The 22,494-nt window shown below is 41.5% G+C and overlaps 2 protein-coding genes across 6 annotated transcripts in view; one reads left to right on the plus strand and one right to left on the minus strand.

Moving 5' to 3' along the window:
• LOC126858053 (alpha-2-macroglobulin-like protein 1) overlaps positions 1-22,494 on the minus strand; it is a 116,767-nt gene that overhangs the window by 75,402 nt on the left and 18,871 nt on the right. The window lies entirely within an intron of this gene.
• LOC126858056 (nephrin-like) overlaps positions 1-22,494 on the plus strand; it is a 344,534-nt gene that overhangs the window by 28,592 nt on the left and 293,448 nt on the right. Inside the window, exon 1 of one of the 5 annotated variants that reach the window (XM_050608063.1) lies at positions 19,374-19,473. The exons of the other annotated variants lie outside the window; for them this stretch is intronic. The gene's annotated coding sequence lies outside the window, so the exon portion shown is untranslated. Of the gene's footprint in view, positions 1-19,373; positions 19,474-22,494 lie in introns of those variants that run through there. 5 annotated transcript variants of the gene reach the window in all.

Here is a 22,494-nt window from a genome sequence, read left to right on the forward strand (position 1 = left end):
GTGCTTCACGACTCGTTACATATCGACCATACTTCGGTTCTGTGCCCGCATACGCTTTCGCCCGCGTGTCCCAGGAGGCTAAACTACTTGCCCGAACTTGTTGAAACTCTCGTTGCTACAATTTCAGAACGGCTACTTACATAATCTCATTTCAAGACTGCTGTAACGATGAAAAATATATCTATGTCCCTCGATTTTTGTCGTCCCTGCTCGTTTGTATTGAAATATTAGTCTGCAGCGAAAGTTCCCCGTTGCAAAAGCTTCTTTCACTAAATTGATACTGAAATATTTATACTTTTAGTGTTTGAAGTGAGATTGCATTTTCTGTCCCTTCTTTGAACGAGTTGTGTGATCGTATTACCAATTAATTTTAATCCTTGTCCATTAAAAATATTTCATTAATTTTTTTTTACGCAATACGATAATGCTGATTTCAAAACATCATTATAAAACTCATTCCACTATAAGTTTCATACAAATTATATCGACAAATTCTGATTGAAATACAAATGGAATTGCAAAGCCGAAAAACTTTTTTATAGCGTGTCAAGAAAGATAGTTATTTCAGTACGAGTATTTTGTATCGTCGTAGAAAATATATTTTATTTATGCGTTTATAAAATAAAAATACACAATACTATAAGAATGTGAGAATAATAAATTAAAAAGTGGCAATAATAAGTTAAAAAATAAAATAAAATAATAAGTTAAAAAATAAAATAAATTAAAAAATTCTCAAAACATATGTCCAATAATCGTATTACTTTTTTCACGAACTGATAGCAAGGAATTGTTTTTAAATTTCTTATCGCAAAATTATTCTTGATCTACGCACTATGTCCTTCAACGATAATACGTATCTCGTGCTTGTCTCTGAACTGCCTTTCTGTTTGAGGGGAAGCTTTTTAGAGCTGTCAACTTTGCGAAGCCTCTCCGTGGATGCTTCCCACAAACTTCGAGATAAAAAGAAATTTTGTAATAATGTGTCGGGATTCTTTCTTTTTGAAGAGGGAATATTTTTACGATATCGAGCGAGAAATTCCGATGTGATCCACTTCTCAACTTCACTGCGAATCCTACCCGATGTCGTTAATAGTAAAGATAGACGATATGGAAAACAAGTGGAGCATGTATATACTATTCATGGCGACGGATAAGGGATGAGAGGGATTATTTGTGTCGCTTCCTCTTTGGCGAGACGTTCCCGTGGAAAAAACGCATTTTATTGCCAAACTACGTCCTTCGGCTCCAGCGAAGTGCTTCCGCTTCCTCTCCTCGGAGGAAGCACAAAATCGCGCGCCGTCAACCGGTAACCGTATCCTCTCGAAGCAGTTTGAAGTTCTCCAACGCGACACGTCTCTTCGAGAGTTTTGCGGGGAGCCGAGCAATTTTCTGTCACTATCGATAATCCCGTCGCGAACGAGTATCAAAAACGTTCATTCGTTCACCTTTGCAAATCGTTCGATTCATTCGTCGCATTGTCACACCAAGACGGAGAATTTCCGCGTACATCGATCATTATCAAAAAGAGTTCTACACTCCGATAAGCAAACATAAATCTACCGCGGCGAAAGGAGTTGAGTGAGGGGCGAAGGGCGGGGGACGGGGCGTAATTCTCGTGTGCCCTCGCCGTTAGTACCATCGGTAATGGAACAACGCACGAACCCGCGCACGCATAGGAGAGAACGCTTGTGCATATCCGTCTACATTACGCTGCATAATTCATGGGGTTGTCATAGGCGCGAGAGGCGGATAATGGTACCGTACTGGCCCCGTAGACCCATTGTCCATAGGCAGGTGCCGTCAACTAACCCGGATCCGGAGGATGACGACCACGATGACAGCGAACGCCCGCCCGCGCGACGGCGGCAGCGGCGGCGACGACGACGACGACGACGACGACGACGACGACGACGACGATGACGATGACGACGATGATTCCAGGACGCCGAATGTCCGCAGGATTCACGCACGCTGCATCCCGTGCAGAAATTGGCCCGCGTCCCCATTTACATAACCCGTTGTCCGCATATTGTCATGCGAAAATTCACGCTCATTGTGTCGCCCCGGCGTCGTGCATTACGCGCGGCAAACAATACTTGTGCAACAGATCGACCGAATGTCAGATCCGGCGAGTTATGTATATACGAAGAGATCGCTGTTCCGACGGAGCATTCGATGGAGTAGTAAAATCGTAAGGCTGGAAATTATTTTTTCATATCGAGAAGTTTTAGCGAAGAAAGAAAAAAACATAGAGCAGTATATTATTATTGCAACATTTACAAAAATGCCACTCATTTTTTGAATTTTTAACTTTTTGTAGGAAACGAGAACGACTGGAAGTATCGAGTAAGATGTAATACGTTTTTAAATCAAGATAAATTTTTCGATAATTCTCAATTTGATCCTATGTCTCGGCGTTCGCCTGTCCGAGTTGGCGTTGGGTACACAATAGATGTAATTCTTTCCTTGAATATGGCAATCGATAAAAGTTTGCTCGTGCTGTGTATTCGCGTTGTATTAACAGCGTACACAGAGAGTTATCGCGCATAATATCAAAGCATAAACGCTTTATCGGCCCGTCCGATATTTCACATTCGTCGTTTATAAACGTCACCGTCCGGTGACACAGTAAACCTGTGTGTGTGTGTGTGTGTGTGTGTGTTGGGGTCGTGTGTGGGGGCGGAGTTTTTATTTTCCCTATAAAACTTCCTAGGCGGAAATACTTTACCGCAATATCCCGCAATTGTCGCTGGAAATTTGCGCGTTATTTGCGCTCGCCCCGTTCTTTGGTCATCGACAGCGGGGCTATTCGGACACGTATACTTGGACGGCTATTTTGAATAAGAATGAATTTTCAACACGGGAAAGGGGGCAGGGAGAGGGGGAGGCGAATTTATTACCGATAAATTCCGCATTCGCGATTCAGCCGCCAGTCTCACAAGAAGAATGCGCGAAATGCGATGCGAACGTAACCGCTTCGTTAACTGCAATCGCGCGGACGATCGCGATCCATCGATCACTCGGTCGTATCGCGCGTAAATTGAATGAACTGGTACGCGGTATGTGGACGCGAACAATACCGCACAATTAAACGCGGATAAATTACGCGTATTTCGTCGCGAACTAGAATATAATAATCTCGCGATACGCGTTTAATCGCGACAGATGTTCGCGATAAATGTGAAATTGCGTGCTCTGCCGGAATAGCCAATTGATGAAACTGTGAATACAGATCTTACATAACGCACTTCAGCCATGAGTGTGTGATTTTGTTGAAATTAAATGACAACTTTTTTTACGAAAAAATTTCTATGATCATTTCGATATAAACTTATTTTATTGGCCAGATTAAAATACATTTTTTAAGGAATAGATATTTACACGCTTCTAAAGATATCCGGAATCTCTTTCAGCAACTTAATTCAATTCGCCAAAATGTGATACATTGATCTAAACGCAATAAAAAATTAAGGATAAAATTACGTGAAATTTCCGGCTTCGTTCAGAGACGAGCTAGGTCGAAAGCTTCGTCTACGTTCCTGTTTTAATGCGATTTAATATGCCCCCTCTTCCTTCCCCCTCCCCCTCTGTTGCCCCGGTGCACAGTTAATTGCGATTTGTTCGCAGAATGCGCGATATCCGTCCGACTAATTTCTCCTTCTCGACGGCGTTAAGCGCAACCATAGCGCGTTCGCGTTCTTTAATTTTGCCGTTTCCCTCTATATTATTTAATTTCATTAACGCTTCCCCCGCCCACCCCTTTCCCCTTTCTCCCTTCGCCTGCCTTTCGTTCGTTCCGTTCGCTCTAGCTCGCTCATCGCATCGTTCTTGAAACACTTCATTTCCGGATTTTTCTCCGGTGGCGGATTTTTTCTGTCCGTGCCGTTCATCCTGTGAGCCTGCGCGATCTGCATGATGAACGCTTCCGTCAGTAGCGTTGCCTTTATTAAGAATAAATGCAGGACAAACGTTCTTTGAGTTTTCCATGCAGGACGTCCCAGAATAAACGGATGAAATTTTAATGACAAATTCTTCGATGGATCTCTCGAACTTGAAGCGCGTGGGAATGTTAAAAGAGAGGTCTTGATTTATGCAACTTTAATATTATACCTTCGTAACAAAGTGAACTGAAACTTCGTTAAAGTTCACCTGAAATTAAGCAAAAAATCCGGCCTTGTCATTTAGTTCAATTTTTCTTTCCTTCCTTCTTTTTCTCTCTCTCTCTTTTTTTTTTTATAAGAAATCTTTTATTTTCACTGATTAAGATCTTTCGAAAACTGTTAACATTTTGATTTTCTTGTCGAGAAAATGTCGACTGAATCGCAATCTTGATAGAAAATACATATTATTACAATTTGAGCCATTTATATTTTAATATACATACAGTGCATACATTCAATTGAAAATAAATTAAATATAAATATAGAGAGATTCTCTCTCTCTCTCTCTCTCTCTCTCTGTCTTTTGATAGCGTACATAGATAAATATAATTCTGATGTTTTGATTTAGTGAATTTGATATTGTGCTCTTGACTCTGATCTTTAATTTTTAGATTTTTGCAGTTGTGCCAAAGAAAATTATCATTTTTTGCAACAACAAAAAATAGAGAATCGCATAATATGATATTTCAATGAATACTCTGTAAAAATAAAGCAAACTTTGTTTCAAGCAGAACTGGCAAAATCGACGCTAATCGAAAATGTGCACGCCGACGAAAACTAAAACAACAACTTGCTAATTTAATCTTATAGCCGAAAACTAATAGAGTTTATCCAAATTTCACTCTTTATAAATCGAATCTATAGTTGATTCTGTTAATCCCGGTATCAAATGAAAAACTAAGAATAAAACGCGATATTTGGAGTGTATATATTGAATAGATGACATTTTAGATGGAAAATGTTTTAAAATCGCGTCATTTTATTTTTAATGCATTGAATAGGCTATTATAGGATGATTTAAATCAATGTTTTTATGCTGTTAACCGCTATTTATCTCATTATACATAAAATTTGCGTAAAAGTTTGCAATTCAATTTCCGCTTTCGTTTACTCTTTGTGAAGCCAATTAGCCGTTTATCATTTTTTTTTTTTTTACAAAAACAAATGACAGATACACAAATTAAAATTGCGTTTTTCATTCGCAACATTTTCGCTGCAGCTATTGTGTTATTCTCGAAAAACTGATGAGCAAGGGACAACGATACGGATAAAACCGGAGTGCTTGATTTCACCGTTAAAATAAATATCCTGTCAAACGAATTTGAGTTTGATTGTTTGCGATGTATGACTTTATTGAGACCAATACAGCACGGAAGGGGAAAGAGGTGGCGTGGCGAGAGGGGGAGGGGTGGAAGGGGGCAATGCGTGTGACACTCTCGCAGGCGCGCATTTTTTTTTCTCCCCCCCCCTACGAGCCGACAAATTACAACGCCGTCGCTGGGAAATTTCCTCAATTTATGTTTCGGTCGCGCCAAACATTTTGAATATCGACATTTATTATATCGAGGCATCTGTTACGCGCGATCGCATCGTTATCGTTATGATGATCGTAACGCTCCGATAAAATCCGGGCGTAGTTACCTCGCAAAATGAGTTCGTCGATCGTCCGATCGGTCGACGGCGTCGGCAGTCAATGACGCGAACAGAAGAAGAATAGGAGTTGTTAGGGGATACTCGACATAGTAAGGAGAACGCGACAGGACATCCCAGGACGAGGTGTCTAATCGTGCCGAGCGGCAGAGCTTCCCTCCCCCGAATGGGGAGAAGCTCCGTTCGCTTGAGGGAGCACGGAAGCGGCGGGGGTGGAACGCTACGACGAGAGAACGAGCTCGTAATGCACATCTTCTCCCGCGGCGAGAACACGTACAAACAATAGCCGGGCTTCGACCTCGACACCGCCCCCCGCGCTCTACCCCCCGCGCCGTTCGAGTTGAAATTTATGAAAAACGATCGTCGATTAAGCTCAGTGGCTCGGAAAGAAAATCTTCATTGTCCGTACGGGAATGGAGGAGGAGGAGGAGGGGGGGGGGGAAGGAAAGAGATGGGAGGAGAGAAAAGACGAAGTGGAAGAAAGAGAAGAAGAAGCCGGAGAGGAAGAACAAGCTTGAATAAGCTCCGTGGGGGAAAAGAAGCGAGGGGATGGGGGACTGCGGCTTGGAGGGATGATGATGGGGGTAGTGGAAACACGCTGATGGTTAGTATTGTGCGCTTCCCGTATTTACCGCACCCTCCTCACGTACCGAGGGTTGTATGGAAGTCTGCCCGATCTGTTGACGGGAAACGAAACTGACGATGAAGAGTGCCTACCTAAAGATGCCCGAGGGTATTTGAGAAGCGTAGATAGATAGATAGGTTATCCTCCTTTTCCCTCCCACTTTCTCCCTTATATCTCTCCTGCTAATTATTCACAGTCTCTTGGTCAAGGGCAACGCGCGCAGTGAATTTCGAAGCTAAATGTGAGGTACCGTGTAGACGGTGCGATTTCATATGTTTGATACGTTTTAATCTTTCTTCATCGAACTTATCTTTTCAAGAGAATACTTATATATATGTAGAATGTACCTATGTATATTATTACTTTAAATTAATATAGATTATTATTTTAAATTGCCTAATAGAAATATCATATTAATTTTGATAAGATTTTAAGAAAGATTAAGCTTTTAAGCTTTTTTCATCATGCTTCCTTTCCGAGTAAGAGTCTCTTCATTAAGAAGACGAAAATAATCCTCTTATAAAGAGAAAATCAAAGTTTGGAATAATAATAGATTGAATTATTAAAGCATGATATTTTTGGGGAAATTTTCTTTCTTGCCAAACGAAATTAATTCTTGAACCGCTTATTCCATATTAAAATGAAATTAAACTAGATATAATTTTGAAAAAAAAACTTGACGAAATTGAAATAGATATAAAAATAAGTAATTTTTACCGAGAAATATGCCTGCAGATTTGGACATTCGCGAATTGTAAAAATTGTAAATATCTCTGTCTCGAAAAAATTTCAAGATTTTTTTTTTTTATACGATACGCGGAGCTGTAAACGAGGAACCGCTATAAAATTGTTCAATTTCCATTTTATCGGATCGTCCAGGCAAGAGGGAAGAATTTCATAAGTATATCCACAGGAATTGATAGCTTCCCCTTTCTTCGACACTTATTTGTCTTTCTTTCGTTTTCTCGCGTATTTACTGACTCGTTTAATGCGGTTCAACGAGAACCATGAAGAGTGAATAATTCAACTCGAAAGATATTTTGAAAAAGCTCTATAAGAATCTCTAGCATCGATAAAAAATATGTGGAAAAAAAAAACATTCAAAGGAGCGAAAGCAAAGAACCTATTATCGGCAATATTCTATTAACAATAATGTTATCGTACTCTGTGCGTCGCTGATAAGAAGATTTTGCAGCGGTTTCTTATTTTCTTGCCTTATATCTGCAAACGTGCACGAAGGTGGATACAATACGGATATCGTGCTGTTTGGCTGCCAGGATTTTTCTCTCTTCGGATGATCGCTCCTTTGAATGCCGAATTGGTTACTGCCGGCGGTTTTCCTCCTTTCTTTGCCCCCGTCTTCACCATGCCAGATATTTAATATATCATACCTGTGCACCTATTCTTATACTTGTCTCTACGTGGCGAGCATTGCGCATTTTCGTCACAAGCTATAAAGTAGGAGGAAGAACTTATCTGTATACGCGCGTTTATATGATACATTAGGAGATGCGATTTTTAAATATAATAATTGCATCTCCTAATTCGTTACATTTAAATCGATCTATGTTAAATAGTCGCGTGTATTTCTGCATATTACAATCGGATTGGAAAATTACGGCGGTTATCAAGGATTCCATGAGATTGGAATTGTCAATTATTCGGCCATACTTGACGCGCAGTTATTAGCCAATTTGGATAATTATTAAATATTTTTTTCGCCGCAAATTCATCGAGCTATCCAATTAATCCTATTTTCGAAATAGCAATTCATCGCGTCTCTATATTGTGTACCGTAAACTTCAAAATATTGATTGTTTCGTTACATACCGAAACGCGATTACGGGGCGCACGCGCGTCGCCTCTATCCGTCGTGCATTAGAATTAATGCGCGATTTAATTAGCCGAAAGAGAAAGGGAGAGAGAGAGAGAGAGAGAGAGAGAGAGAGAGAGAGAGAGAGAGAGAGGAGAAGGGAGAGGAAAGGGGGATTTTGGCAATAATATTTTAATTTGATTGAGGGAAACGCGAAATTGCACCGATTTGTGTATACATCGGACGATTATGAGTGATAAGGCGAAGTTATGCGCGCGCGCATCCACGAAGGGATGTGTTTACCGGGGTAAATATGTGCGTGAATCAGGGGTGGTTTGTATGGACGAGCCAAATATTGCATTAGTTAAGTTCTTCCTCTCGTCAAATGTCGGGGCTCACCGGCCCACCGGTGTTTGCCCTTTCGATTGTTTACGCGATAATTCCTTGCAACCAACCCGGTTACGTGCGACCCGATTGGCCGCGACCATCCGCGAAATCCACGGCGAGAGAGGATTTATATCCGTTAATATTTTCGTTCTCGGTCATTAGTGTCGTCAGCTTGCCAGTCCACGCGCTTGCTGGTCGTCTATCGATTATTACGTTCAACGTTTATTATACACTTTCGCGATACGTACATATGTATACATCGCACATTGGTTTTTAATGAAAGCAAATTTATTTAACATATTCGTGTAGGAAATTGAATCTTTATCCTTGCTCCTCCCTGCCGTTGTTATTTTTGCATCATATTGTATTATAGCTTATGGAACATCGAGTCCAAGAGCATAATTGAAGCGGAGGAGGAGAGAGGAGGGGGGGAGGGGAATTACTTCCGCTTCGTTTGACGGTAAAACACAGAACGCGAAAAAAAGAATTGAGCGACATTCCAGGAAGGCCCGATGATATCGTGCGAAAGTCTTCCTTGTTGATCCTAGGAGAGGCCATCGAGCGGAACGCGCGATGGGATGTTTGCGAGATTAATTAAATTAAAAATCTTCTTCAGCGTCTATTTTTTTTTCTCCTCGTTAGAAAATCTTTGCGTGAGATCTCGGCCACTGTCATTCAATTTGGAAAACTGTAGGTCCGCGTTTTCTATCTTTAGTTACACCCTTCGCGCTTGTTTTCTTTTCTCTTTGTTTTCCGTTAAAGCATGTGAATGTTGCACACTCGCTTTTCCCTCTCTTTTTTTTGGTGCAAGAAGCGCAAAAAGTACAGTTGAAGGGAATAGATTTTAACTTATTGCAACCACCTGCGCGCGAGAAACGTTCCGTTCTTCGTTTCTCACGCGTGTACTTGTATTGTTATATCGTGATTTTGCCTGTGAATTTTCTCCATCTGCTTTTCATCTCTTTTCTATTTGGGTATCTTCTAATGCAATGTCGCGTTTGCCTTCTTTTCCTTTCAAATTAGTGAGAAGATTATTACTTGGAGAACACCGCTGGGTACACATTGCCGATATAATCTTTCGTCGAACCGTCTATCCTAAAGCAACGAGCGAAACTTTGCCATTGGGTCGATCCATTTCGACGATGCAATTAAATTTGAAATGGTCGAATATTGTTAAGATTGACTTGTGGAATTTGATTCGAATTTATTTGGGAAATATTGTATTATCGCGCTTAACCATTGAATATTTAGACTCATACTCTTATATGTCAAGTTTACATTTTTTTTTTTATTATAAAAATGTTATCATATTTCTCTCTCTCTTTCTCTCTCTCTCTCAACACTTTGTTAACTGCTTTATGTGCTACGCTTGTTATATCTAAAACATCTCTTTATACAAAACGTTCCCTCATTATCAATCAATGGACCTAGTGCTTCTTTGATGAATTTGTGACTTTATTTTTCTTGATAAAATGACTATTAATGTAAGCAAATTCTAAGACATGTTTACTTTTCTCTTGTATCTATATACACATCGTGTCAAGGGGGATACCTTTTGAGAGCAACTTTGTTCGACAGTCTTCTCGTAGTCTTCATCACAGCCGGCGGTATTCCGGCACCTCTCAAATTTCTGTTAGCTTTCTCCTGTTGTCCCTTCGCTTGTTCTACCGTCTCGTGTTCGGCCAATCTCGCAAGAAGATACTCGACAAGAAGTGGCTGGGTGTTTTAAGTAGCACAGGCGAAGTGCCTCGTTCCTCGAGCATCCCTGTCTTCCATTCACCGGCGTCTTGCACGAGCGAAACTTCGGGCGTCCCTCTCCGGGTTGGTAACACGTTTCGACGATAGTGACGCCTTGTTTCATCGGTAAAGGGTTAGTCTTCTCACGTCACGTGCGGGGGATGAAGAAAGATGTAACCCGAAACCGAGCTCGGCGGAGCATTTCTCACGTGTGCATTGCATTCAATGAGTTTCCCCGCATTTTTTTTTCTATTTTTTTTTTTTTTATTTTTGATAGCCAGTTACACGCGAGTGGCGTCGGGTAACCGAAGGTATGATAGCCAACAAAAAAAAAAAAAAAGAAAAAAAAGAAAAAAGAGAGAAAGAAACAGTAAAGGGGTTTCGATTTCTGTAACTTTATTGTATTTTTATTTAACTGTTTATTCTTCGTTTGCGCGATTTTTAAAGCCCCGGCAACCGTTAAAGCGCGACAATTGTGTATCGTTATTAAATGCAAGAAATGTGATTCAAACCACGTTACATACAATATGAATCGCGAGGATTTTTTAAAAAGAGAACACTGAAATTCTCAATTTTGAAAAAAATACAGCAATTGTTCGGTAGCATTCGCTATGTGTATAAAATTGTATATAAAAACATTCTCTATCATTGTTTTAGTTTATTTTTTTTTTTTTTATATTGATGACAGGAATTGTTTCCCATCTACAAATATGTGTTGACATAGAAAAGAATTCAATATGGAATCCGTGTCAAAATAGCAAAACTTGGTAGGCGATGGGTTAAAAAAAAAAATCTACATTTATCGATATAGCTTTTATTTCGAATGACTCGAAGACTTCTCTCAGTACTCATTTATGCAATTTCCTCTCGGGACCCATAGAACGTTTTATTACTGCATAGAAATCGTGCGCGCAAAAAAAAAAAGTTATTGTGGCAAATTCAGACGACAAGTTATTCGATGGCGAACGATGACGCGTGTGCGAACGAATATAAATATCTCGATCCCGGGAAAAGGGATGAAACAAAGGTGCAGCAAAATTTACATTCCCGCGCGTCCGTGAAGCGTTATTGCGCGATTTGTGCGCGCTCGAATGTATGACGAATAATAAATAATCTTTAATCCGGTCATTACACAAACGAAAAAGTTATACGTGTGCGTACATATATATATATATTTTTTTTTTTTTACAAAACTGATAGGAATTTGATCGTCATTTTGCACACATGGTGCGCGCAATTTTCATTATGCATCTCAGCGACAATATTTGCACAGCCAATTAAAATTTAAAATTTCAAGAAACAATAACAACATTAGCTTTGCATGAAGCTTTTAGGATTTGATAATGCACAAATATTATACTTGGCTGATTATTATATCATGAGAGAAAGAGAGAGAGAGAGAGAAAGGGAAAGAGAGAGAGAGAGAGAGAGAGAGAAGCTCGCGCTTAAAATTTGCGTAATAATTCGGGCGCGTTTCCGTTAAGTGAATATGATCAGTTGACAGATTATTTATTATTTAATGCTTATTCAGCGGCAACTCATACAACATTGGCCGCCGGTATTCGCGACAACAAATCCGCGCCATGCAAACGTAAATTCCGTGGCACTTTTGTTCCACAATCCGCGCTCGTATTGCGGCAAAATTTATTTTACCTCGCGCGCATGCAGTCTCTCTCTCTCTCTCTCTCTCTTTCTTTCTCGCGGCCGTTGTTCCATTCTTTGCCTATTTTGGCAAACGAACGAGCCTCCGCGCGCCAGTTCTTTGTTTCCTCTCTCAATTTTCCGTCGACGATACCGCGGCCGAAAATTTGCGCAACCACATAATGAGCTGCTCGATGACCGTCGATAAATATTTAACGCTTACCAAAAACAATCTCATTTTCACGGCTTCTCTATCCCTCAATCGCGTCATGGGTTAAACGCTATTTTCGCGCGTCGATCGGAAATACGATGATTTTAATGGGATGTTTCTATTAACGGCGGCCACGTGTGAACGTGTGGCAAATTGCATTGCACGATTTTTCCGCCCTTCGATCTTAATCTGGTCGCGCGCAAAGTATAAATCATTATCAATTAAATCGTTATCAATCTCTCGTAGAATTGCCGCGCGAATAACATCCAGTTTTCACCAGATCGTTGCGTTACAACGCGTCGGGCGATGCATTAATGTCCGTAATATTTTCCCTCGTAGCGCGACGTGTTCATAAATGCAACTGCGTTTTGCATACCGCAAATTATAGTTCTTCGACAAATTGCGGCATTCGCATTACGAGCAAACGTTTCTTCATTCGTTCGTGCGTACAATTTTTTTTTACCTTTTTATTTATTTTTTATCGTCAGGACTATACCGTTGGCATTCTTGATGGATAGAAAACTCGATCCTTTCAATATCACATTTGCTTTGCATCGCGCATTTGCTGAAATGGAAATATGCATAAAGCAGTAGGTCAAACTGGGCGCCTTTAATACGCTTGACTCTCGTGCGCCGAGCGTTCAAAGTCGCGGATAGTCGATCGATATTCATCAAGGATCGTAAACTCCGGCAGGCGAGTAATTAGAGGGCTATCTCTCCCTGAATTTTCTTCTCTACTGTGTGGTGCAACTAAGTCTGCCTCCGCAAAGAGAGAGAGAGAGAGAGAGAGAGGCCTTCGTAGACGAGAAGAGAGACTGCTATGCGAAGTCGTAGAAACCGCGGAAACTCGGCCGAGTGTTGCAGGCCCGGGCGTGAAATTAGCCGATGCGTTATCGGGGAGCGGCTCTAATGAAAGCCGAGCGTTTTCTTTTTTCTTTCGTCTTTTATTTCGCTGGCCTCGTTTACAAGGTTGCCACCTGTCTAGTTATAATGATAATGATAATACCTTTGATAATAACAGCAGCAATTCTAATTGACCTAATAGTTCCGTCGTTTATTATTATTATTATTATTATTATTATTACTATTATCATTATTATTATTATTATTATTTGCGGCATTATTAGAGCCGGGTGAACGCGCTATCGCGCCATAATACGCTTTATGTTCGCCGGCTGTTCATTAATTAAAAAGCCAAGAACCGTCACTGCCTCCACTGACGTATATGCATGAAACGCGCCGCGCGCGTGTGGCACAAAAAAAGGCCGAAAAGAAAGAGGTCCGCTCCCACTGCTTCTTTTGCCCGCTTGTTTCAACGGTTTTATTAAAGCACCTGGGCAAGGCCGAATTAAAAAGTAAACTGCCTGCAATCCTCTTCCACCCTCCCGTCGACACGGTTGTCTGCGAGTCGCGTCTATGCGCGCACAGAGTAAAGCCCACTAACTTTCCTTCGTGTTACCCCCTTACGAACCTTGACCCCCTCTTCACCTTGTTTCACGAGCGAGACGTGACGTGCCCCGAAACGTGTGTGCCCGCTCGCCGATATCAATTTTTTTACGTGCCTGTCATCGCGAGAAGGTCAGCTTGATGTGGTCAAAGATATTCCCCACATTTTTTTTTTAAAGATTGATTGATTGTATTATATATATATATATATCTTATGTATATCTTTTTCTTTTGTTTTTTTTTTTTTTGGGGAGAACTTTATACAGAATTCATATCCGTTTCTTTCGGGACAGACGTGTGGAAGGAGGTATTAAATTATAACGCTTGATTCGAGGGAAATTATGTATTCGTGACTGCAGTGTCGATCACACGATTTCGCCATCGCCGGTCTCAACGCGAAGAAATCTGGTAACCCCGATCTCTGGATGGTCGGGCGATTATCGTAGCTTTTTAAACAACGAGAGAGATTGATCGGCCGTGTTCAATGGTATTGATTCTCGTAACCGCGTCGGGACAATCATCTCCCCTCACCCTTTACGCTCTTTCTATCTCTCTCTCTCTCTCTTCTCTACCCGCGCCGGATTTCGCAATAATTACGAATTTGTCGTGCAAATTAGCGTGTTTGGTTTGGCCGATAATTTAGCTTAGCGTCGGACGCTGTTGTGTCGTTGGCGTTACCACCCTACCGTTCTCTCGTATATACGCTACGGGAGGGGGGGGGGTCAGAGGGGTTGATAAGCGTCGAGAGGAGGGGGAGACGCCTGGCGTTTCGAGGGCGGCGCGGAGTGCAACTTGTACCGTTGCGAAAGCAAGCCAGTGTCCGCTCCAATTAACTTTTCACCACTAATTTATGCGGCAGCGCCTCTCGGCGCACACGCGAGAACACGTGCACACGTACGCGCGTTTTCCAGCACCCCCGTCATCGTTACTGTCTCCCCGCTCCCCACCGCGTGTACTTACAAATTCGCCCCTGCCGCGCGCTAACTTCTCTCCCCCTCGCCCCTCCTGCTCGCTTTCTCTCCCTCTCGTCCTCAAAAGAGAGAGAACGGACCTTAGTTTTAAAATACACTTCACGTCCGCGCGCGGCACGCTTTTTAAAACAGTGTCGTGCGAGAGATTTTATATTGCGATTTAAGCCTTACGGTTTTTAATTTTCTTTGTCTCGTTCACCTCTTTTTACTTCTACATTGATCGAGCGTGATCGAATATTTAATTTTAATATATATATATATATATATATATATATATATATATATATATATGTCTCTAGAGATTTTTCTCATTGTCAGTTATGATAGATGCGATTATTATGATGTCTTTTATTAAGATATCATGTTATGAGGAATTATTGGTAAAAGCCAGAGTTGGAAAGTAACATTGTTATTTGTAACGTCAATTATCGAAAAAAGTAACTGTATCAGTAATGACGTTACAAATATCGTTTTTAACGAAAAAAGTTACTTTGATACATTTTTTCATTAACGAGTAGCGAATCAAGTTACTTTTATCATTACTTTTCAAACCTGCGCGGCATGGTTTTCATGCAAAAAAAAAAAAAAAACCAGCATTAATTCTTTTAGAAATTAATAACTTTTAGTAAAATTTAACTATTTTAATTTTAAATTAAATCTTATATAATTTTTGTAAACTTTTGCATATCAAAAATGAATTTGACTCGCGAAATATTCGCGGATCACATATTCTTAAGATTATGAAATTGCGCAAGATGAAGCTGTCAAAAAAATGATTTTGGCCATATTTACACAAATTTACTTTTGAAAAAATTTTAAAAATATTTTTTGTATTTACACTTATGTATAGAATATGAAAATGTTAAAAAAAAGTTTTTGCAATCTTTTTAAAAAAGTTTTTTCTATTAAAATGCAAAATTATGATCAAATATATTATATACTTTATATCGGTATCGATATCGAAACATTATCGCTTTTGATATATTTTAATATAAAAAAATGTGATTTTAATATCGCGAAATATTATCGCTCGTGTTATATTTTAATATGAAAAAAATGTATGTGTGTGCTACAAAATGCAAATTTTATGTATGTTTAATTTGGTTTTGTAATAGCGTTAAAAAAATAACGGAAATTGTAACGATTCGTTACTCTTTGTGAGTGACGGCAACGATAACGAGTTTTACTTTTATAAAGTAACTTTCCCAATCCTCGTTGGGAGAAATACGATATACGAAAACATACAGCGCGGAATAATTTATAAGAGACGCGTAATTTGAAATTGAGAAATGCAATGCGTCTAGATCTATCCGCGCGATAATTTACTAACAATTATGCACCCGTCCGTTACATCGTGCCTTTCGCTGTCTTGCAAACAATAATCGAGAATCTTAATGTGAGAATTAGCGATTAATAAGATTATTTTGCCGTTATATAATAAGATGTACTACTCATCGATTCGATAACAGTTTTCATAGTCGATCATAACTCTACTTAGCCGCTTGTACTCGGCACGTACTTGTTTTGCACGTGCGCGATTGCAGGCTGCACGTTTGCCAGCCGGGATCCCACGGGTCGGTTTAACCTGCCGTCAAGTAATTTACGGCGAGAACGCTTAAATCGATTTTCATGATCTCTTTTGGCCGATGCTTCGAGCGTATCATTAATTTCTATCCTCGATCGAAAGAGCGGGGTAAGAGGGACAGAGCGAGGGAGGATGGAAGGGAAAGAAAAATGGGCCGTCGATATTGACGCAAGTATAACGAACGTAAACGTTGGGCGATATAAAGTTTTGACACAAACACGAATATATCCTCTCATATATTATTAAAATCGCTAATATACAGCTTAGGATGTAGCTATCCGCATTATTAAAATCGTTGAAATATAGCTCTCCGCAGTGCGATGCAAAACGCGCGGCCATTTGTGCGCGGAAAAAAAATATGTCGCCGCGTATACGCGCATTCGCCGCGAGTACGTCGAATTAAATCCCGCGCTTGACGGCACCTGCGCGGACAACTTTTAATGGAAAAGTAATCCGCTGTTTATCGAAAATATAATTATCGGACCGGGAACAGAAAATAAATGGTAGCGAACGAGCGCGCGCGCGCGCGCACGGAGATGAGAGGCAATGAAAAAAAAAAAAAAGAGAGAGGGAAAGAGAGGAAAAAAGAGGAAAAAAAGACAGGAGAAAAAAAAAATAACCGACGAATCCGGAATCACAGAGCGCGGGCGTGACAATGCACGACATTATTCAATATCCATCAAATACATATTAACGGATTCCCACCGGCCATCGGTGTAGCCGTTAAAAAAGTTTCCTCCGGAATATGCGAGAATGTTATTGCGGGATTATGAAAAATCCCCGGTGAGAATGTAGCGAACGATTTCGCATAAAATTCCGCATACGTGATGCGAAAATTGTCGTTAAGCTCGCGTCATTAAACTTCGCGTAACAATACGTTCGCTCGATTATTCACGCGGATCGGCATGCATTATTTCTTTCGTAGTGTAACGATGCGCGAAACGACGTTACCGATCTGCACTTTAATCGATCTCACGTCGCGATCTCGCGTTTATCAGACTCAACGGCGACGAGTTGTCCTCGGTCCCTCCTCCTCCCCCCCCTTCCTGGATGTCGGAATTGAAACCGGAATGGAGAATGATCGCGGAGTAGTAGCGTGTGGATTGGCGGGAGGATGGGAGACGCGGAGATCGTGCGGTATCGAGGGAGACGGAGATAGATGGACCGGGAGGATATAGTCGGCGCGTGGGGGGTGGCGACGAGAAACGTTCGATACAACGACGTCGGCTCATTCACGGTGTGGTCAGACATTTCGGTACTTGTTTCCCTATTAATATGCATGTCCTCGTCCCTTAGTCGTTCCCCTCCGCTCCTCATCCTTGTCCTGTCCGCCCTCTCTTCCGTTTCCTCCCTTTCTCCCTCTTCCCCCCGCTCCCTCTCTCCGCCCCCTCGGTTGTAAACCCTATTCGTCGCCAACCGTGAAATCCGCGTAGCTTGATGCCGCGCCGCGCCGGTGTTTCCTGTCCGACCAAATAAATCCACGACTACTGTGTCGGCGCTGTAGCGTGGCAAGCCCTGGGCGGCCTGTCCGCCCATACAAGACCCGTTACTACTGCAATACCGGGCGATTGATTGAAAGTTTTCCCCGACGCTTTTTGCGGTGCCGCGTGCATTATATGCGTAACGCACGTCGACTCCAAAGGGCTATGGCGAGAACAAATTATTTTTTTTGTTGACTCGCTTCTCTCTTTTCTCTCTCTCTCTCTCTTTTTGTGACGTTCCTTTTTTAACGACGATTCCCGTGGACGATTCGCAATTTTTGACGCCAATTTTTACGAGGAATTACGGGAGTCCTCCGGTCCGAGAAATCCGAAAAGCAAAGAGATTTGCTGCGTCGAGATTTGCTGGTGAAAAAATTTTTGGGTCAAGGGATATAATCGCACGTTATATTTTGACTGTGTATTCTTGATACAATAACTCGGGTACATAGTTATTGTATCAAGGATCGATATGCATATATATTCAGGCAAAAGCGTTTTACTTTTTATGCGATATTTAATGATCCATTTTGTTAAATTCCCGCCGCTGTTCTCTCCTCTTTGTTTTAACGAGAGGGAAAATGAGAAAGCCTTAATGTTAAATAGAAACTGTTGACCTACACCGCCTAATATACATCATGCATACAAATGATATTTGATCAACCCACAACCGTAAATAATTAAATAATACAAAATTATACAAATATCTGAGGCAACGAAAATTTATCGCTTCTCTGTCGTGTTTATCCCGACAGCTGAAACTCCTATGCAAGTATTCCGGGAGTTTACGCGCGAGCAGTTTCACGATCAAAATATTTCCGTATTTCATCTCGAGGTTGTTTACCGGTGTTTAATATCGTGCTCGCTTAATGCGCTAATTATCACAGACTTTGTTATGGAGTTTTATAGCGAGGTACGCGCTCGATACGATCGAGGGTGAGAGAGGGAAGAAGGGGCAAGAAGGGGAGGGGGAGGTGGAGAAAAGCTCGATACGAATATTCCGATCACGAAACACGAGCCCACGGCTGCATCAATAAACGTTGCAAATTTAGAGAGTACGATACAGCAGGCATGTGACAAGTACGCGAGCTGAAAAACGAAGCGCTGTCCGCTTATGTAAAGCCTGTTATACTATCGGCATATCGAGCGATCGAAAATCAGTACCATCCTTTCTTCCCTTTCTTATGAACCTCATCTCATTCCCATCCGATACATGTATACACGTATCGATGTATCTGTGAAATTTTCATTCCTTAGATACATAAATATAATTTTTTTTTTTTTTTTTTTTCGGAATACGGTAAAGAAAGATTTGACAGAGTGTATTACGTACTATCATCTTTCGATATATATAAGATATATAAGATTTTTTAATAGCGAATTTTCTGATCAATTTTAAAATCGATTTTTCTTTAGGGAAAATGTCGAGAGAGATCATTTTTGCAAGTTTCCTATTTTTTTATCATACATACATATAAAGTAAATTTAAAATTTTATTAACTTTACTTGAAATTACCTCAAGAATTTAGTTTTGCGAACTCGTTAATTTTATAATTATGAACTTTCCGATTCGCACAGATGCTCTTTTTTTAATCGCTTATAACTTATTAATGCTGAAGGTAATTGATATCTCGATATATTTTTGCTAAAGAAGAACCGTCGTCAAATTGATCAGAAAATAGAAGATTTGATGATTATAAGACACCTTATGTATCACAGTCACGTAGATTATTATTATTTTTTTCCCAATGTTTTGTCATGTTCTTCGAGCCGCAGAGTTGTTATTGTGCCGCGATGTTTCCCCTTCTTCGCCGTCTCGCTGAAGGACGGAGGAAGGAGGGACGCTTCATTCACACATCATACGACACTCATTCATTGTAGTTGAACGCGGAAGCATAGTGTGTTGTCATTTACGTTAGAATTACGGCGACATAAGAAGTCTTCCTTCCTCGTTAAAAGGACTTGTTATACACGACACATACAAGGTACGTCTTATTAATTAAATTATTTTCGCTCGTATTGCGTTGTATACTGACGTTACACGTACTTCTACGCATAATAATTAAGAACGTAGAAAAAAAAGCGTTTGTACGATCGACTGTTTGACAGTTGCAATGAACATTAGAGAGAATTAAAGACATAAACGTTGATAGGACATGCATTAAATTAGAACGGGACGTTGTTTGTTTGGATTAATGCTCGAACACATCTGTTAAAGTACTTGGTCGAAACAAGCAATTCACGACGACCGCCAATTTCGTCCACGCTCTAAATTGACGCAAACCTCGTTTGTTTGTTCGTTGTTAATAGTCAAGTCAGAAATGGCCGGATCGCGAAACGGCGGCACGTCTAGAGTCAATACCCGTAGCGTTGTTCTAACTTCCAAGTGCAATGCGAGCGTGTAATGCCGACTACAAACTGTAAGGCGATCTGTCCGTCCATATAATGGCATTTACTACTCCGTACCGGACTGGACGATCGAACAGTTGCGTACTTTCCACATCGATGAGTACGTCTGTTATTCCCTGGCATCGAGCAACGCTCGAGTTTCAAAATCTATCATGATATTATGCCTTATTGTTAGAGAATAATAATATCCGTGTAATTTATGGGTGCGATGCAATTAAAGGGCGCGAATTGTAATAATAGCGTATTTTATCGAGATCACGGGAGATCGCGTTATACTCGACATAAATCGTAAATATCGTGCCACATTATTCGCTTGTAACTTTATTTCCACGTTACCTCTTAATCATTTGTTTACAATCTAACGTTTCTTCCCCACAAATTGATTTGTTTTCGACCTAAGGCTGTTATTTCGTTTAGTCGCTCGCTTCTAATCCGAGGGCATCAATCGAGAGATTTCGTCCGCTGTAATTCTTCTTGATTTCACGTCGCGATCATAGCTTGGGAGAGAGTGAGGGGGAAGAGGGGAGTGAGGGGGGGGCGGCGGCGGCGGAAATCCGCAAGCATGCCGATCACGAATGTGGTATTCGAGTGACGTCGATGCGCCGTAACGACTTTGGACTACAAAACAGGGATGTCGACACTCGCGCCGTCGATACGCGACAGCTGCTCGGCGCGTCCATACCAAGTGTGCGGGCAACACGGTCGCGAGAATTTCGAACCCTGCCCCGTATCTCCGTATCGTTCTCCGCTCTACGCGGCACGTAGGGCGACAACGACGATCCGTTTTTCGCGTCGCGCAACTTGAAAAGCTATTAAAATTCAAGCCTATCGACGGGATTAAAATATTTTCTCTCTAGCACGCGACGAGGGGGAGAAAGAGGGAGGGGGGGGGATGGAGGGAGGGAAAGATTGAGATTATCACGTCTTTGCAGGATTCGCGAGTGCACGTTCCACGACGCACGTACGTCATTCGTTCGAAACTTGGCGCAAACTCGAGCATCATCGGCATTACTCCCTTTCGAATTTTCGAGATCTCGCGCGCGTTACCGATTCTAGGTCACGCTATACGTTTTCTCACCGGCTCTCTCGCTATCTCTCGCTCTCTCTCTCTCTCTCTCTCTCTCTCTCTCTCTCTTCCACCCTTCCACCTATTTTGTCTCCTGCCCCCCGTGCGACGAAAATTGTGTCTATAGCCTCGCGTACATGTGGACGTGTTCCTAATTCCCAAGTGCGGCCGGGGCGAGTATCGATCGAGCGTGTTCGATATCCAGGATCACGTACTCGTAACTCTTCCTTAACCGTCCTCCCGATGTAAACCGCTCCTTATCGCGACCGCTGTAACTTGCCTGGTTCTCGCGAACCTTGTGCTAACAGCCGTGTTGACGGTTCGTTTCCAAGATACCTGTTTCGACACCTGAACGACCATAAAATGCTCTAAACACAGTAAGATCATCGGTACATCGTCTCAAATCTTAATTGTATTGTAAATATATAATACTATTTTTCTTCTTCTTCTTACTCTTTTTATAACAAATCTCTTCGCTCTTCTTTCTCTCTATTACCTCTTTACATATGCTCGTGCTTCTGCTTCTTAAATAACGACAAGGGGATTTCCTCGTGAATAAGTGACTGAATAATCGAACAGAGGGCACAGATAATAATCTTTATTTGCTTTACCGCGAACGATACGAAAACAATACTTGCGGAAGACGATAGCCCGATAAATAGAAGCGCGTGCGGGCGTAATCGCATGCGAGTCAGCTCCATCTTTGCTATTATCATCGCCTATTACCAACGAGATAGCATTAGTAACGCGACATTGCCGTCACCTCGATCTCACTTGGGTGCCGACGATGTGGTTGCCAGATATACGCCCGGAGATAAACTCCTATCGATTATCAATCCGCCGGGCGGATGCGCGCAGTCCGATCGATAATCGGCTTGATAAGGCCCCCGATGGGATTCAATATTGGTCGCGGCGTATCCGGTAATAGCAGTCGAAGGAGAAACGTAAATCGATCCGTGAGACTTGGCAGTCTCCATCGCGTCGTCGCATTAACGGTCTGTCGATTATCAATTGACCGGTAAAATCGAGCTCGTCCATCAGGCAAGAGAGTAGCTTGATAAGGTCTTGCTTGCCTAACGAGCCTCGGTATCCCGTACACGCGACGTCGGCTTTGTCGGGCAATGGAAATCGAGAGAAAAATCGATTCGGCAATAACGACGTCGCTCACTGATGGCTCGGTAAAATAAAAATGTGATTGCGTCGATGCGATTTTCCGACGTGTAGGTACGTAGGACAGTCCGGGGCGCTTGGACCAGTCGGAGGATCTCTCGAGGGACCGACATTTCCGAAACGATTTTTCCCGCCGCGCCCGTCAGTGGATTTGAAAATAATATCGCGCGTCAGCAACTCGATTGTCGGTTTCAACTTTGTATTCGCCCAGCGAATAGAATAGTCAAATCCAATAGCGAATTTAAATTTTTTTTTCATGCGGGATTGATAGTTACTTCCACGAGGAATGTATGCTGCGATATCTCTTAAGATATCCCGAATAAAATGGGACGAGACATATTGTGAACAAAGAAGAAAAATA

The sequence above is a fragment of the Cataglyphis hispanica genome, chromosome 24 (genome assembly GCF_021464435.1).
Source record: "Cataglyphis hispanica isolate Lineage 1 chromosome 24, ULB_Chis1_1.0, whole genome shotgun sequence".
NCBI lineage: Eukaryota > Metazoa > Arthropoda > Insecta > Hymenoptera > Formicidae > Cataglyphis > Cataglyphis hispanica.